Here is a 15,802-nt window from a genome sequence, read left to right on the forward strand (position 1 = left end):
ACATGCATGTTTCTTTTGATGGTGGGGGAAACCGGAGCATCCGGGGGAGAACGTGCAAACTCCACACAGAGGATGACCTGGGATGACCCCACCCCCCCACCCCAAGGTTGGACAGGGCCTTCTTGCTGTGAGGCGACAGCATTGAGCACTGGGCCACCGCGCCTCCCAAAAAGAAATGGCAGAGCAGGCATTGCAGGTCGGTTAGCTAACGGCGCAGATAAACAGCTATACCCCAGGGGGACGTTATTGGATGACAGAAAACATGATCCTGATAGTCACAGAGAATTTCACACGACATTGATGTTATAAATGGTGACGTCTGCTTGCATGTGCAGAAATGCCATGTTTAAGAACCCAAGTGAGGTCCGTCACAGTGAGCCATTGGTAATATGAAGCATGATACCAACACGAAACCTCTTTTTAAAACGCCCACACATATTTCAGAGTTCATTTTGTGCGGCATTTTGGGTAATATATGCTCATGATGATTGTTAATTAAACTATCTCGAGCTGTTCTGGTTGATTTTTAGGGTTAGGGTTGTAACCACTAGCAACCGTATCTGCGTTTGTAGAACAGCCAATAGAAACGCTGTCTTTGTAAAATGACCGTGATCGGCTCAAATTCGGGAGGCACACTTGCCCAGTGGTTAGCAGTCAGCAGGAAGGTCCTGGGTTCGAACCCCGGGCCGTCCCGGGCCCTTCCTGTGTGGAGTTTGCATGTTCTCCCCGTGTCTGCGTGGGTTTCCCCCGGGTGCTCCGGTTTCCTCCCACCATCAAAAAGACATGCATGTCAGGGTTAATACCCCTGCCTGTGCCCCTGAGCAAGACAATGGAAAGACCACAGCTGCCCATTGGTCCTATAGAACAGGATGGGTTAAACGCAGAAAACAGGTTTCATGGCTTTCTCTTTCTTCTAAAATCTTCCATTCCAGGCCAGATTTTTTTAAAGCCTGAATACAGAGCCAAGAGGAGGTGCAGAAGTCTGAATATAGAGCCAAGAGGAGGTGCAGAGGCCTGAATATAGAGCCAAGAGGAGGTGCAGAGGCCTGTATACGGAGCCAAGAGGAGGTGCAGAGGCCTGAATACAGAGCCAAGACGAGGTGCAGAGGCCTGAATACAGAGCCAAGAGGAGGTGCAGAGGCCTGAATATAGAGCCAAGAGGAGGTGCAGAGGCCTGAATACAGAGCCAAGAGGAGGTGCAGAGGCCTGAATACAGAGCCAAGAGGAGGTGCAGAGGCCTGAATACAGAGCCAAGAGGAGGTGCAGAGGCCTGAATACAGAGCCAAGAGGAGGTGCAGAGGCCTGAATATAGTGCCAAGAGGAGGTGCAGAGGCCTGAATATAGAGCCAAGAGGAGGGGCAGAGGCCTGAATACAGAGCCAAGAGGAGGTGCAGAGGCCTGAATACAGAGCCAAGAGGAGGTGCAGAGGCATGAATATAGAGCCAAGAGGAGGGGCAGAGGCCTGAATACAGAGCCAAGAGGAGGTGCAGAAGTCTAGTTTTCTCTCAGACCATTTGAATTACAATATGCTGGAAGGTTATTATGGAATTGCCTACCCCAGCTTTAAACAAACAGCCATAAACACCACATCCATGGGGAGGAAGGTCTTAGCAGCTACCTGAACGTGGAGCCGTTCAAATTAAGAAAGTAAATTGGCTGCTACCACTTGCACTCCCACATGGGACCCGCTGTTGTGTTTGAATTAAAGCATAATTGATTTGGTTGGGTCGTCAAATATACTTTCCTTTTAAGGAAAAGCAATACTTCCATTAGGGTATTTATACAATTCCCGTGGATGTGTTATCGTTACTTGAAGGTCTTCCCTCGCAGCTCGGAGTCACTAGTAAACACTGACTCAGTGACGTTTCCCCGTGGCAGGTCTTCTGCTTCTGGTACATTTCAACAAGCATTCATTTAAATAAACATGCTGTTTTTAAATGGCGGCACGGTGGCGCGGCGGTTAGCGCGGTCGCCTCACAGCAAGAAGGTCCTTGGGTTTCCTCCGGGTGCTCCGGTTTCCTCCCACAGTCCAAAGACATGGAGGTCAGGTGACTCGGCCATACTAAATTGTCCCTAGGTGTGTGTGTGTGTGTGGGGGGGGCCCTGTGATGGCCTGGCGGCCTGTCCAGGGTGTCTCCCCACATGCCGCCCAATGGCTGCTGGGATAGGCTCCAGCATCCCCGCGACCCTGAGAGCAGGATAAGGAGCTCGGATAATGGATGGATGGATAGATGGATGGATGTTTTATATACACAGTTTTTCACGGAAGTGCCCAAAACCCTGTTTGAGCCGTGGCCACGTCCACAGTGCTGAGACCCTTCCGTTCAGGTTTGGACAGATAGGTGAAATGAAAACACGTCCACATGGGTTTATCCACTCGTTTGTTAACATCTGTTAGCTTGCGCTAGTTTATGTATTTTCAATATGGCAGCTATCTGTTCAGCCATATCAGAAGGAGCTGGAATCAGACCCAGAATACAAACTAGGAGTTGATTAGTCTCTAATTCAAGGATGGCAAGATGTTGGTGAATGATAAATTGGCAACATTAACGAGGGTTTCAGTCTATGTGTCTATTAGCCGGGAAGGGGGGGGGGCTGGTGCTGCCATGCTGTGTGTCACAGTTCCTCACACAGCGCGAGCGAGCGAGCCAATGCCTGGTGACTTCACTCATCCGCAAAAATAGGAACCAATCATCTTGCAGAGTGGACCTAAACGGTTTCCCGCGTCACTTCCGTTGGAACGAGTCAGCGAACCGGAGTCCAACAAGCGATTTCTTTCTCCCCAATTGTATCGGTAGAGGCTAGTTCCCATCGATGCAGAGAACGGAAATGGAGTAGAGAACGGTCAACTGAGCATGCGCGAAATGCCTCTGCCACGCCTCCACACGCCCCGCGTAGCATCCAGGCGCTAGGATTCTAGGAAGCCCCTACTCTGCGTCAGATTAGCCAACTTTAACCCTAACCCCGCCCTAACCCCAACCTTAACCTACCCAGACAACGGAGGCGACGAGTACTTGCGCATGCTCATTTGGCCGTTCTCTGCATCGATGGGAACTAGCCTCTACCCAATTGTATCCAGCCAATTACCCCACTCTTCCGAGCCGTCGCGATCTCCGCTCCACCCCCTCTGCCGACCCGGGGAGGGCTGCAGACTACCGCGTGCCTCCTCCGACACACGTGGAGTCGCCAGCCGCTTCTTTTCACCTGACAGTGAGGAGTTTCGCCAGGGGGACGTAGTGCGTGGGAGGATCACGCTATTCCCCCCCCTCACCCCTTAACAGGTGCCCTGACTGACCAGAGGAGGCGCTAGTGCAGCGACCAGGACACATACCCCCATCCGGCCTGCAGACACGAATCTCCGCGTTACCCCCTACCTCCGACCGTGTGGAGGTTCGAATCCCCGTGTTGGCAGGCACCGGAATAGACCGCTGCGCCACCCGGACGCCCCCCTTATAATATGTTTTAGCGGTAGCTAGCAAGTGATGTTACAGCATCGCTATCTGTTTGTCTCCGTAGCATAACTACATCCCAAAATCCAGCCAATTGTAATGCGACTGGCCTTTCTTACATAAATAAGGTACTCTGGTATGCTGCGGTTTTTGGTAGGGTGAGAATTCAGGAGTCATTGTGCTTATGAGGCCAGAACAAAGGATGCACATTGCTAATATATCCACGACCCCAGTGTGGTGTTCTTACCCAAATTGCCATTAACTTTACCTTTATTACTGCCCAACCCCTGGGCCAGGGAGGCTTTGCTGTTGGCTCTTTGTCCACATCATGATTACTGGATTTTGTGCGTGTGCGTGTGCACCTTGCTACAGGTTAAAGCAGAATTAGCACAGATCCCCTGAAGGAAAATTAAAAGAATCCATGGACTCAATAACAGGTACACAGCTTTTTGTTGTTCCCCTTGCTGGAGTTAACACCCCCAGTTCTGGGGCGGCGAGGAGACGAATTGAGACTTAATGCCTTTTCTCATTAGCCTGCGGTTGACCCTGTCTGAAGCACCCGCTGATGAGTTGCCAACCCAGGCCCGGCTCATCAATCACACGCATAATAGACTTTCCTTAAACTCCACTCCACAAATTACAACCCCAAAAAAATACATTAGAGTTAGTCCTGTTTCTTTTTTTTGCTTGGTTTTGAGTTGAATTCATGACGTCAACCAGTGGAGGCTGGCCGGTAGAGGGCGCTGGGGCGCCGCCCCCTTCAAATATCAAGAGATGAAAATCTACTTAAACACGTTAAATATAATTTAGTTGTATGATGCAAACGAAATAGAAGTGTTTTCCAGCCTGTGAGCGTCAAATTGTATTTGGCTGATTTGTGTCTGAATACATATCCTTCCTGGGTGAGGGGCGGAGCCAAACGACACCTTATGTGAGCCCTTAAACTTTTGGCAGCAGGTGACCTGAGGCTGCTGTCTGATTGGTTTCTTCAGATTTTCCAGGGGGCGCAGTTCTGTGCGCCCCAGACACGCCCACTTTTAGTGGCAGTGAATTGGTATTGTTTTAACGTTTGTTGATCTAATGTGACTGGACAGTTCTTGTGGCTGTCAATCATGTTCACACCCACCAGGACGCCTCGTCTCGACTGTCAATCATCCACCGTTCATATACGAACCCTGATATAATCTACAGGCTACACTGTGCTTCTTAATAACTCTGTGGCTGTGTGGACATTAAAGCAGCTGTCAGGTGTGCTGCGCCAAGGTAAATTGCGCCCCCCCCCCAAACATTTTTAGCACCAGCCGCCACTGACGTCAACAGTAAGGTAGTCGCCCGTCGTGCAGGAGACCCGGGTTCGAATCCCGGCTGCGGCGGCCGCCCCCCGAATTCCCTGCATTGGCAGCTAGACGCCTTATCTGCTTGTGAGATACACCTCTACTTTTTTCAGATTCACAGCTACCTGGTATCTTCTGTTTCTATTTATTTCTGTTTCTATTTATTTATATTTTCTTGTCATCTTGTATCTTGTTAGTTTTGTGTCTGTAATAGGACCCTATTGCCCCCCGGGGCCAAATAAAGTATTTCTGATTCTGATCCTCCACTGTTGGGTGGCTGCTGGTGTGTTGGAGTCGTAAGACACCACGTGGTGTATTTGTTTACATTTGAAAGTGTTACCTGGCGGTAAAGCGAGTCTGTTATATGCCGATAAGATATTGTCGTAAATACGCCAGCAGTAGAAAGTATTGTAGCGAATCCGGGTGGGGGGGCGGGGCCACCACAGGAACTGCCGCAGCCGGGATGCGAACCCACAATCTCCCGCACCGCGGGAGGCATCACTGACCGCTCGACTAAAGGGTCCGACCCGTCAGCCAACGTGTCTACTTATCCATCCACGTTACACTACCCCCCCCTCCTTCGGGAAAACGTGCATGGATAAGTAGACACGTGGGCCGTTGGCTAACGGGTCAGATTCTTAAGTCGAGCGGTTAGCGATGTCTCCCGCGGTGCGGGACATACGGGTTCGCGTCCCGGCTGCGGCAGTTCCTGTGGTTGCCGCTCTAATTCGGTACAGCATGAAACGCTACATGTAAATCCTCAGGATTGTAACTTACTTGCCCGGAGATACACAGACTTTCAGTCTTGAAGTTGTCAACATTAGACCCTGACATGAAAAATAAAATAAAATAAAGAACCGGGGCATATCAGAGACGAGCATATGTGGAGCCCCTTACCGATCCAGTCACTCCTCTCGCAGTGTACCAAGTTTTCTATCGTCATGCCCCCCCCCCCCAGTCTGGGTATGCATATGTTGTGTAGTCTGTGCAGAGACTGGGGATTACAGCGACACGACTCCTCTGGAAGGTGCCTTAATCTTGCCCCTCGGTTGCAGATTACGGGCCCCTGCTTTTTGAAGATCTTATTCAATATCCCCTCCCCTGCCAACCTCGCAAGCACATTCTGCTGCCGATTAGCCTGGAAAGCTTGCCTTGGACCGGAGCGAAAACAACCCCCCCCCCCACACCCACAAAATATTCAAAGGCCCCGCTGCCTTCATGCACGCGCGGACAGACCCCGTCCGAGAGGCAGCGTGGTGGGGGCGGGGTTCGTGCTGCCGCATCTCCTGCTTGCGTAGCGTAATAGCGGGGTAGTCCTTCCTGACAGGTGGCCAGATGAGATGTGAAATGTGAGCGGGCAGGGGGAGGTGGGTTTCTACCGCGGCGTTGCTGTTTGTCTCTCGTTATCTATTTTCTGTCATAACCGCGGCACTTCACTCAGCTGCGCGCGTGTGGCTCCCGAGACGGGAGGCCAAGGACTGACGAGTATAAAGCGCAAGGCCAACTTGAAGCGGGGGGGCGGGGGGGGCGGACGAGGGGAGAGTGACTGCTGTCTCTTTGACCTTGCAAGAAAGACCACTGAACATATAGCATGTTTCTCCCCTCGTCTTTCTGCAGCTGCAGCATTATTGTGTATCTAGTGTGTGTGTTGTGTGTGCATATCTGAGTATGTGTGCACGTGTGTGTGTGTGCGGATGCGCACACAACATATGCGCAGTCTCCGGTTTGTGCATGTGCGTGAGTCTGCAGTGCAGTCAGGTGTGCGAGGAGCCGATGACAGATGGCCGTCCCCCCTCTGCCACTAACATACAGTAGCTGTCAGTTTGTCCTCTGTCCCTCCATTTCCCCCCAACCCCCACACCCTTTGATGCAGAGCACACCCTGTTCTTTCGCTTTTCGCACAACACGGGGGGGGCGGGGCTGGGGCCCGGGGTCAGGAGAGATCAGGAGATAGACGTAACCTCCGTGTCGAGTCCTTCACTCATCAGTAAACCAGTGTAAACTACTAATAAGACCCTTGTGGTGCAGTACACCTCGTATCGAATCCCGCACCGGGCAAGAAAATAACCGGTTACACTGGTGGCAGCGGCGGGATCCGGAAGTGTGAAGATCCTCAGAAGTCTCTTCGGAGCGCGGGAATGACAAAGCGCGAGGGCGCTTCCGGGGAGGGGGATGACTGTAAACTACTAATAAGACACGTTAGCCGCTAGCTAACGGGTCTGACCCTTTAGCCGAGCGGTTAGCGATGTCGCCTTGTGGTGCAGTACACCTCGTATCGAATCCCGCACCGGGCAAGAAAATAACCGGTTACATTGGCGGCAGCGGCGGGATCCGGAAGTGTGCAGATCCTCAGAAGTCTCTTCGGAGCGCGGGAATAACAAAGCGCGAGGGCGCGCTTCCGGGGAGGGTGACGACTGTAAACTACTAATAAGACACGTTAGTCCCTATCTAACGGGTCTGACCCTTTAGCCGAGCGGTTAGCGATGTTGCCTTGTGGTGCAGTACACCCCGTATCGAATCCCGCACCGGGCAAGAAAAGAACCGGTTACACCAGTCAGTCTCCCGTTCCCCGGCATCCTCTCGCAGTCTCTCCCCCTCTTCTCTCTGTGCACTTGCAGCCAGTCGGTATCTGGGGCAGAAGGGTTTTGTCCTCGTCTCTCCCTCCCTTCGGAAGCTGCTCGTCCTGTTTCTTTAACCTGGTCCGGGTGCCGGGCCCTCATAAGCTCGGCTATTTCTGCAGAGAAGATGGGAAATAACAGTCCTCACGAGCAATCCCTCATAAGATGTGGCCAGTTTGACCTCGACTCAGCGGGAGCCGTCACCCCGCCGGTGTTAAACAATCACTGCAAGTCCTCCTGCTATGAATAGAAAGCCTCCTTATTCTGACAAGCTGCAGACCTGTCAGTGCTGGCGTGGAGAAAAAGATGGCGCCCACGAGGCCCAAAAATATCTCGAGAAATGATGAAACCTCCCTTAATCACCCTCCCGCGGCGCTGATTCAGACAGGGTTGCTGATCCGTCTGCAAGTCTTCTGTGGCGTCCCGGCGGACCTCCAACCATCCTCCACCCGTGTGCACGTAGAACAGAAAGGCATTCAACACACTACGGATGCAAAGGAGGGAAATGTGGTGCAGAGCGAAACTATCCTGTCCATCTACTTTCACTGAACGGGAGACGTGTGTGTGTGTGTGTGTGTGTGTGTGTGTGTTACTGTGTGCCTGCATGTATAGCAAAACAACAACATTACAACTAAATGTCTTTCTATTTGGCAGAGCAGGCAATATCCACCGGCACATAGCAAGGGGCTTACAGTTGGCAGGAATGCCAAAGGACAAGTTTCAGAAATTGGCAAGACATTGTTTTGTATCAGCAATGATTGTCAGTCACAAAATCTGGAGGTGTTGTTGTTACTTATGTCCTGAGTAGGCCTTTGCCCTTATTATCTACAATGAAAGCACGTTACATTGTGCTACAATTATGCTATTATGCTACAATAAAAGCTAGCTAACTGCTATCGGCAATGATTGTCAATCACAAAATCTGGAGGTGTTGTTGTTACTTATGTCCTGAGTAGGCCTTTGCCCTTATTATCTACAATGAAAGCATGTTACATTGTGCTACAATTATGCTACAATAAAAGCTAGCTAACTGCTAGCCTCGCCTGGCGTTGACTGGGGCGTTTTGGTGTCGCCGTGAGGAGTGCGGGGAGGTGTGTCGAGGGTGTCTGGCTGGGAGAGTTGGTGTAGGGCCCAGCCTGGTCTGCTGGGCCCAAGGACCACGGCCCCTGCCTGTAGCCGCGCCCGAAGAGGAAGCACCGAGGGCGGCGTCACAGGACGCGGAAGCGGGGCAGGCTAAGCTAACTGCTAGCCCATGCAGACCGGCAGTTCCGACAGTCATCCTGGCTGGCGTTCGTTCCCTTGGGCAGTGATTTTTTCTTTTTTGTGTAGTTCGGATATGTGTGTTAGTTTAGGTATATTTCTTGGTTAGTATTGCGTTGTTGTAGTTCTTGCAGTTTTTTGGATATGTGTTTTTGTCTTTGTGTTGCACTGCCGTGGGCTGGGGGAAGCGATGTCGTTTCGAGAAATAAAGCGTTCCTGATCCCTGATGTCTGCAGACTACAGCCATCGTTGCTCCGTATCCCTGATTGTGTATAATCCTAAATTGCACAAGGAGGCTGTGTGTGGATGTGTGGGCGGATGTTTGGATCCGTTCTGTGTGTGGAAAAGAGCAGTGCGTGACAGAAAACACAATGTACACTGCCGGTCCTCAGCGACACTTGTTCGCTCTCGTATGGCCTGCTATTGTTGGCGATGCTGCTGCTGCTGCAGGACCAGCAGCGGGATCTTAATCTAGATATCAGCCGCCAGCATCTCTAATTAGAGCGTGCAGGCAAATAATACCCATGTTTATTCCTACTGGTGACTACATCCACAAGCAGCCGGCCGTGAAATAGAAAGAGAATGTCAGGGAGGTTTAAGCTAGACCTGTATGCTCAGGCATTTGGCTTATACCCCAGTCAATCATCCTCTTTCAAGGTTCAGATTATTAGGCTAGGCTAGACAATTGACGAAATCCCTAGAAAGTAGTAATTGGTGGGATGGAAATGCCATTTTTTTCTTGTAATCAAATTACGGTTGAAGAGTCGGGGCCCAGTCAGTCAGGCATATTGAATCAGCACATTGCTTCTGGGGAAGAATGTGCGCGGTACTGAGCAATCTACTGGCGGGGTAACGGTTTGCCCCTAATCTCCTTCTCTGCTGAAGATAGAGTGAAGCTGCCAATCTGTGTTGGATTTATAAGAGCTGCCGGCTCAAATGAAACAGAAATGGGATGCCTTGGAGACATGCTGAGGAGCACGTCTTCCTTGTAGCGCCACAGAAGCATCAGAGGAAAGGCCTCTGCTAAACTTTAGAGATGAGCTCTTCATCGGCATGGGTGGGGGCGAGGACTACCTTGCCGAGTCAGGGGAATATCACTGGAAAATATTGTCAGACTTTGTCTTTGCCGTCGCTTTGTCAAGACCAGTGCGCAGTTGTACTCTATTAATGCTTGTATCAGAATCAGAAAAACTTTGTCATTTCATTTCATGCACTTGAGCACAGAGACAAAACACATATCCAAAAATTACAAGAACTACAAGAATACACATATCCAAACTAAAACACATATCTAAACTAAACACACACACAAAACACTCACTGTCCAGGAGAACGAACGCCAGCCAGGATGACTGTCGGAACCGCCGGTCTGCATGGGCTAGCAATTAGCTTAGCCTGCCCCACTTCTGCGTCCTGTCAGACCGCCCTCGGTGTTACCTCTTTGGGGTGCAGCTGCAGGCAGGGACGTGGCCCCTGGGCCGACAGGATGCAGCAGACCAGCTCTCCCAGCTGATCCAGCACCAGCTCTCCCAGCCATCAAACAAAAACAAACTTAGATGCAGACGTGCACAAAGACCCTGCATGGACGGTATTGGGTGAGGCCGCCGCAAACGTGAATTCCCGCCGCCATCTTCCCACACCCCTACTCCAATATTTCTTTCCTAGGATGAATCCGGAAAGTTCCCACCCTCACGCACTAGGATTGGTCAGATCCGCCTGTCAGTCAACTTTCCGGATTCATCCTAGGAGGAAAATATTCGCTTACCGTACACACACAGTTAAGTTGGCACAGTTAGCTTGGTTGCAAACGTGGCTAATGGCTAATAGTTAGCTAGCAAACGTTGCTAGGGTTAGGGTTAGGGTTGTTGCGCGTTCGCGTCGGCCTTGACTGACAGGCAGATCTGGCCAATCGTAGCGCCTGAGGGCGGGAACTTTCCGGATTCATCCTAGGAAAAAAAAACATTCGCCACCGGTACTGGGTGAGGGTGCTGCAAACGTGAAGTTGTGCCGCTATCTTCCCACACCGGAAGCGGAAAATAAAAAGTTTGTTTCAGTTGCTTTACTCAGATACTGAAAATGGATATGCAGGAAGTTTTAGGATAAGCTAAGCTTTATTAATCTCTACGTAGAAGCTGAAGAAAGCGTAGACATCTAAGTGCCTGAGGTATCACACTGTTAACCAGTGAAACAGTGCTATGGGCAGCGCCAACACCAGCAACCCATGTGAGGGCTTGAGCTCCGTGCCAGTTGGTGGCAAATTTGAAATCACGTATGAGAGGCAGCATGGAAACTGCTTCTTTATCAGTGAAAATTCAGCAGCGTTATAGAGAGTAGTCATTTTAAGATGCAAATCACCTCATGAACCTGGTTTCCGACTCGCTCACAAAGTGAGATTAATGTCTCGTATTTAGCTGCACCGTCTGTGTAGATTGTGAAAGGGAACGAGGGAGATGGGTGGGGGTGTTTGTTGGAGCCCCCCCCCCCCAGAAATGTTTGCGAGTGAGAATCTAAAAATAAATGCGGGCGTGTGACATCTTTTCACCTGACAGTGAGGAGTTTCACCGGGGGGGGGGGACGTAGCGCGTGGGAGGATCACGCTATTCCCCCCAGTTCCCCCTCCCCTCCGAACAGGCGCCCCGACTGACCAGAGGAGGCGCTAGTGCAGCGACCAGGACACATACCCACATCCGGTTTCCCATCCACAATTGTATCTGTAGGGACGCCCGACCAAGCCGGCGGTAACACGGGGATTCGAACCGGCGATCCCCGTGTTGGTAGGCAACGGAATAGACCACTAAGCTACCCGGATGCCCTCTCCCTCGTATTCTATCACCTGTTGTTGCCCATGCGGTGGGCAGCGACATCTGCGGTGGTCTGAAATACTCGCTGCTTCCTAATTATATGAAGGCTCTTTTCTGTCTGGAGCAGCCTTGTGGACTGTCAGCAGCCAATCACTAATATGATATTGGTGTCTATCCTCCCTGGTGTCCTAGTGGTTAGACCGACCATCCCCTTTCCTTTTTCAGCAAAATACCGAACATGATCCATCATTGCAAGTTGGTAATAATAATGGCATGGGCCAGATGCTATCTGTAAGAGTATGATTGATTTTGCTGCGTTGTTCAATGCTGATCCGACTTGCATTCCCCCCCCCCCCACACACACACATGTTTTCAATGTATCGACTTATCAGTGTCGGGGAACAGAAACCTCCATGTGATTTGCATTGACGGCTTTGGCTCTGGAGCGCTTGGCCGACAGCAGTGGATGCCATGACTCAGAAGAGCCCTTACAGTTCATGGTTCTAACAAAGTGTGACTCACTCCCTGAGAAGGGTACAGCGGCCACAGGGAGGTATCTGTATCTGCGGTGAAGTAGATGGTATTTCCATAATTACTGCATAGTAGGATTAAATCCACCCTCAAAGGCACAGATGGAACGTTGATTTAAGCTCCATAGATTAAGGGGTATAATTGAGAAGGACATCGTAACATTAAAACAGCTTGAAAGTGAAAAAAGGCTCGATGCAACGATTTAACCCTGTCCACTGTTTCAGTTTCTTGTGGACTTACCGTCCTCCCCAAACATGCTTTTGTTTACTTTTGGCTGCAATATCTTGTTATCTGAGAGTCTTGTATCCTAAAACTGTATATAAATCGGCCATCCGGTCCTTGTATAACCAAAGTGAGAGCTGTGTCCGCATTCTCGGCACAAAGTCAAACACGTTTTCCGTGGGTGTGGGACTCGGCCAAGGTTGTCCCTTGTCTCCAATTCTGTTTGTGATATTCATGGACAGGATCTCAAGGCGCAGCCAAAGTGAGGAGCGTGTCCGTTTTGGTAACCTCAGAATTGCATCGCTGCTCTTTGCAGGTGATGTGGTTTTGTTGGCTTCATCAGAACGCGACCTCCGGCGCGCGCTGGGGCGGCTTGCAGCCGAGCGTGAAATGGCCGGGATGAGAGTCAGCACCTCCACGTCTGAGGCCATGCTTCTCTACCGGACAATGGTGGATTGCTCCCTCCGGGTTGGGGATGAGTTGTTGCCTCAAGTGAAGGAGTTCAAGTATCTCGGGGTCTTGTTCACGAGTGAGGGTAGGATGGCGCGGGAGATTGACAGGAGGATTGGTGCAGCATCAGCAGTAATGCGGACGTTGTACCGGTGAAGGGGGAGCTGAGCCGGAAGGCAAAGCTCTCAATTTACCAGTCAATCTTTGTTCCACCCCTCACCTATGGTCAGGAGCTTTGGGTAGTGACCGAAAGGGTGAGATCATGGATACGAGCAGCTGAAATGAGTTTCCTCCGTAAGGAGTCTGGGCTCAGCCTTAGAGATAGGGTGAGGAGCTCGGACATCCGGAAGGAGCTTGGAGTAGAGCCGCTGCTCCTTCGCATCGAAAGGAGCCAGGTGAGGTGATTCGGTTATCCTGGGCGCCCTCCTTTGGCGGTTTATCGGGCACGGCCAACTGGGAGGATACCCTGGGTTAGACCCAGAACTCGCTGGAGGGACTACATGTCCAATCTGGCCTGGGAACGCCTTGGGATCTCCCAGGAGGAGCTGGAGGGTGTTGCAGGGGAGAGGGATTTCTGGAGTGCCCTACTTAGCTTGCTGCCATTGTGACCCGACCCCGGAGAAGCGGCTCACGATGAATGAATGAATGAAGTAATTAATTAACGTATATAAATAATTTTAAGGAGAAATATGTCCATCATTCCTCAGAACACTGGCTTAAGTAGCAGATTGCCCCCCCCCTCCAAGAAATGTAGTTTCAATTTTGAAGAGCACTGCAGACACCACAGCCCGCAGGCAGACGATGATTCAAGATTCATTACTTTATTGCCATAGCAACCAGTACATGGAATTTAATTTGGTGAGCTCAAAATTAAAGATGCCACAACTGAAATAAATAGCTGCGCACACACACACATGCACAAACAAACACAACCATAACCGTATTATGGATATATTTAGAATAGGAGTAATGATGAAGCTGTTGTCTTCAGATATCGTCTGCGTCTTGAATCACTGCGCTGCAAAACCAGGTTACGACATCCATCCATCCATCCATCCATTATCCGAACCGCTTATCCTGCCCTCAGGGTCGCGGGGAGACACCCTGGACAGGCCACCAGGCCACCAAACTTCCAAATCTGATTCATGTATTTATTCACATCGAGTGTAGCATGTACCTCCTGCTTTAGGTTGTCAGACATAGCGGTGACCAGGATGTCAGGCTTTATAGCAGGCTTGTTAATGCCTTGCAGAGGGACAAGGTAGATGGTTGCTGCAACCGGGTATCGCGAGATTTTGTGTCAAAGTCACGACATTTAATCTAGGAAATCGTGCTGGGCGACACGATGCCGCTGAACCATGACGTTGTATGGGCCAAGTTTTTCTTGCGTGGTTAGGGTTAGGGTTAGGGTTAGGGTAGTTTTTGTGTAATCAGATATATGTATGTTCTCCCGGGAGGCCAGACCAGCCAGAGCCAGCATCTTGATAAGGTGCCGGACAAGAACATGTCGGTGACATCGTGTCCCCCAGCACGATTTCGTAGATCAAATTTCGTGACTATGACACGAAATCTCGCGATTCCGGGCTGGCTACCGTTGTCTCTCCGGAAATCCCCCAGTGATGGTGATTTTTATGCCACTCACATCGAACTCTGCACGCACGTCCTCATTTCTATGCGGGGGGTTTGTTGTTGTTTGCAGGGTGTTATCATCCGTGACTTTCACCCGCAAATAAAATGCAGGGGGGCAAAATCATTCGTGTGCATGTTGTGCTGTAAGGGAGATGAAACACTCCCACGGTGAGCCCTTGGGTCAGCGGTCTTCAACTCCTGCTCCACAGTACCGCTGATTTTACTATTCTGGTAATCACACCGACCACTTGCAGCAGGTCTAAAGGCTTACGGATTAGATAGCTGGTAGAATAGGAAAACAGCGGTTCTGTGGGTCCCGAGTCGAGAGCCACTGCCGTGGGGCTGGGGGGGTGCTAAGGGGGAAAGAATTACGAGAGGAGTTCACAGTTTGCTCAACCTCAACACCCTTCTTCTTTCAGTGTGTCCACCTTGCAAATAACAATTAAGCCCATGCTTGTTCGTCTGATCACAAGTCAGATTTCTTCGGTAGTAAGGTTGAAATAAGACATTTAAAGTACATTTTCCTGTTCCCCGGTGACTATATGGGGCATGAAATATGGTTGTGAATAATTTTTTTTTGCTGTCTTTTTCTCCCCAATTGTATCCGGCCAATTACCCCCACTCTTCTGAGCAATTGCTCCACCCCCTCTGCCGATCCGGGGAGGGCTGCAGACTACCACATGCCTCCTCCCATACATGTGAAGTCGCCAGACGCTTCTCCTCACCTGAGTTTCCCCAGGGGGACGTAGCGCGTGAGAGGATCACTCCTCTCGACCGACCAGAGGAGGCGCTAGTGCAGCAACCAGGGCATATACCCACATCCGGCTTCCCACCAGCAGACACGGCCAATTTTGTCGGTAGGAACGCCCTACCAAGCCGGAGATAACACAGGGATTCGAACCGGCGAGCCCTGTGTTGGTAGGCAACGGAATAGACCGCTATGCTACCCGGACGCCCCCTCCCCCATACACAATTAAATGGGACATTTTGCTTAGTTGCATGTGTTGAAATCCTACTGTTGTGTTTCTCATGTCCCCATCCTTTTGTCCTGTTTTTCGAACACATTCTTACTCCCAACTCGTCACATATGGACGCTTGGTCAGCAGCAGCCCTCTTCGTCACTGTTCAACGCCCTGGGTACCTCTTTAACGTCAACTTTCAACGTGGAGGGTAGTTGGGTTATCTGGTCTCGCCCCATATCCGTCAGCAGACAAAGGACCGAGATCACTGCATCCATCCATTATCCGAACCGCTTCTCCTGCTATCAGGGTTGCGAGGTTGCTGGAGCCTATCCCAGCAGTCACTGGGCAGCAGGTGCGGAGACACCCTCGACAGTGCCGCCAGACCATCACAGCCCCCCCCAGCCCCCCCCCCCCCACACACAAAACCGCTTTGATATGCTCCGCCTCCGCATGCAAAGATCGGCTTTCTCTCGTCGCACTTCCCCCCCCTTCCTCTGTCCTCGGTTGTGGTTCGGTCCGTCGGAGCTTTTGGAGTGAAAACCGAGT

The 15,802-nt window shown here is 50.9% G+C and overlaps 1 protein-coding gene across 1 annotated transcript in view; it reads left to right on the plus strand.

Moving 5' to 3' along the window:
* The window catches only part of LOC130116540 (carbohydrate-responsive element-binding protein), a 77,024-nt gene extending 62,037 nt beyond the window's left edge, over window positions 1-14,987 (plus strand). Inside the window, exon 18 of the transcript XR_008810583.1 lies at window positions 14,959-14,987. The gene's annotated coding sequence lies outside the window, so the exon portion shown is untranslated. The remainder of the gene's footprint in view (window positions 1-14,958) is intronic.
* The last annotated feature ends 815 nt before the right edge of the window (window positions 14,988-15,802 follow it).

Source organism: Lampris incognitus, chromosome 8, assembly GCF_029633865.1.
Source record: "Lampris incognitus isolate fLamInc1 chromosome 8, fLamInc1.hap2, whole genome shotgun sequence".
In the NCBI taxonomy this organism is placed as follows: Eukaryota; Metazoa; Chordata; class Actinopteri; order Lampriformes; family Lampridae; genus Lampris; species Lampris incognitus.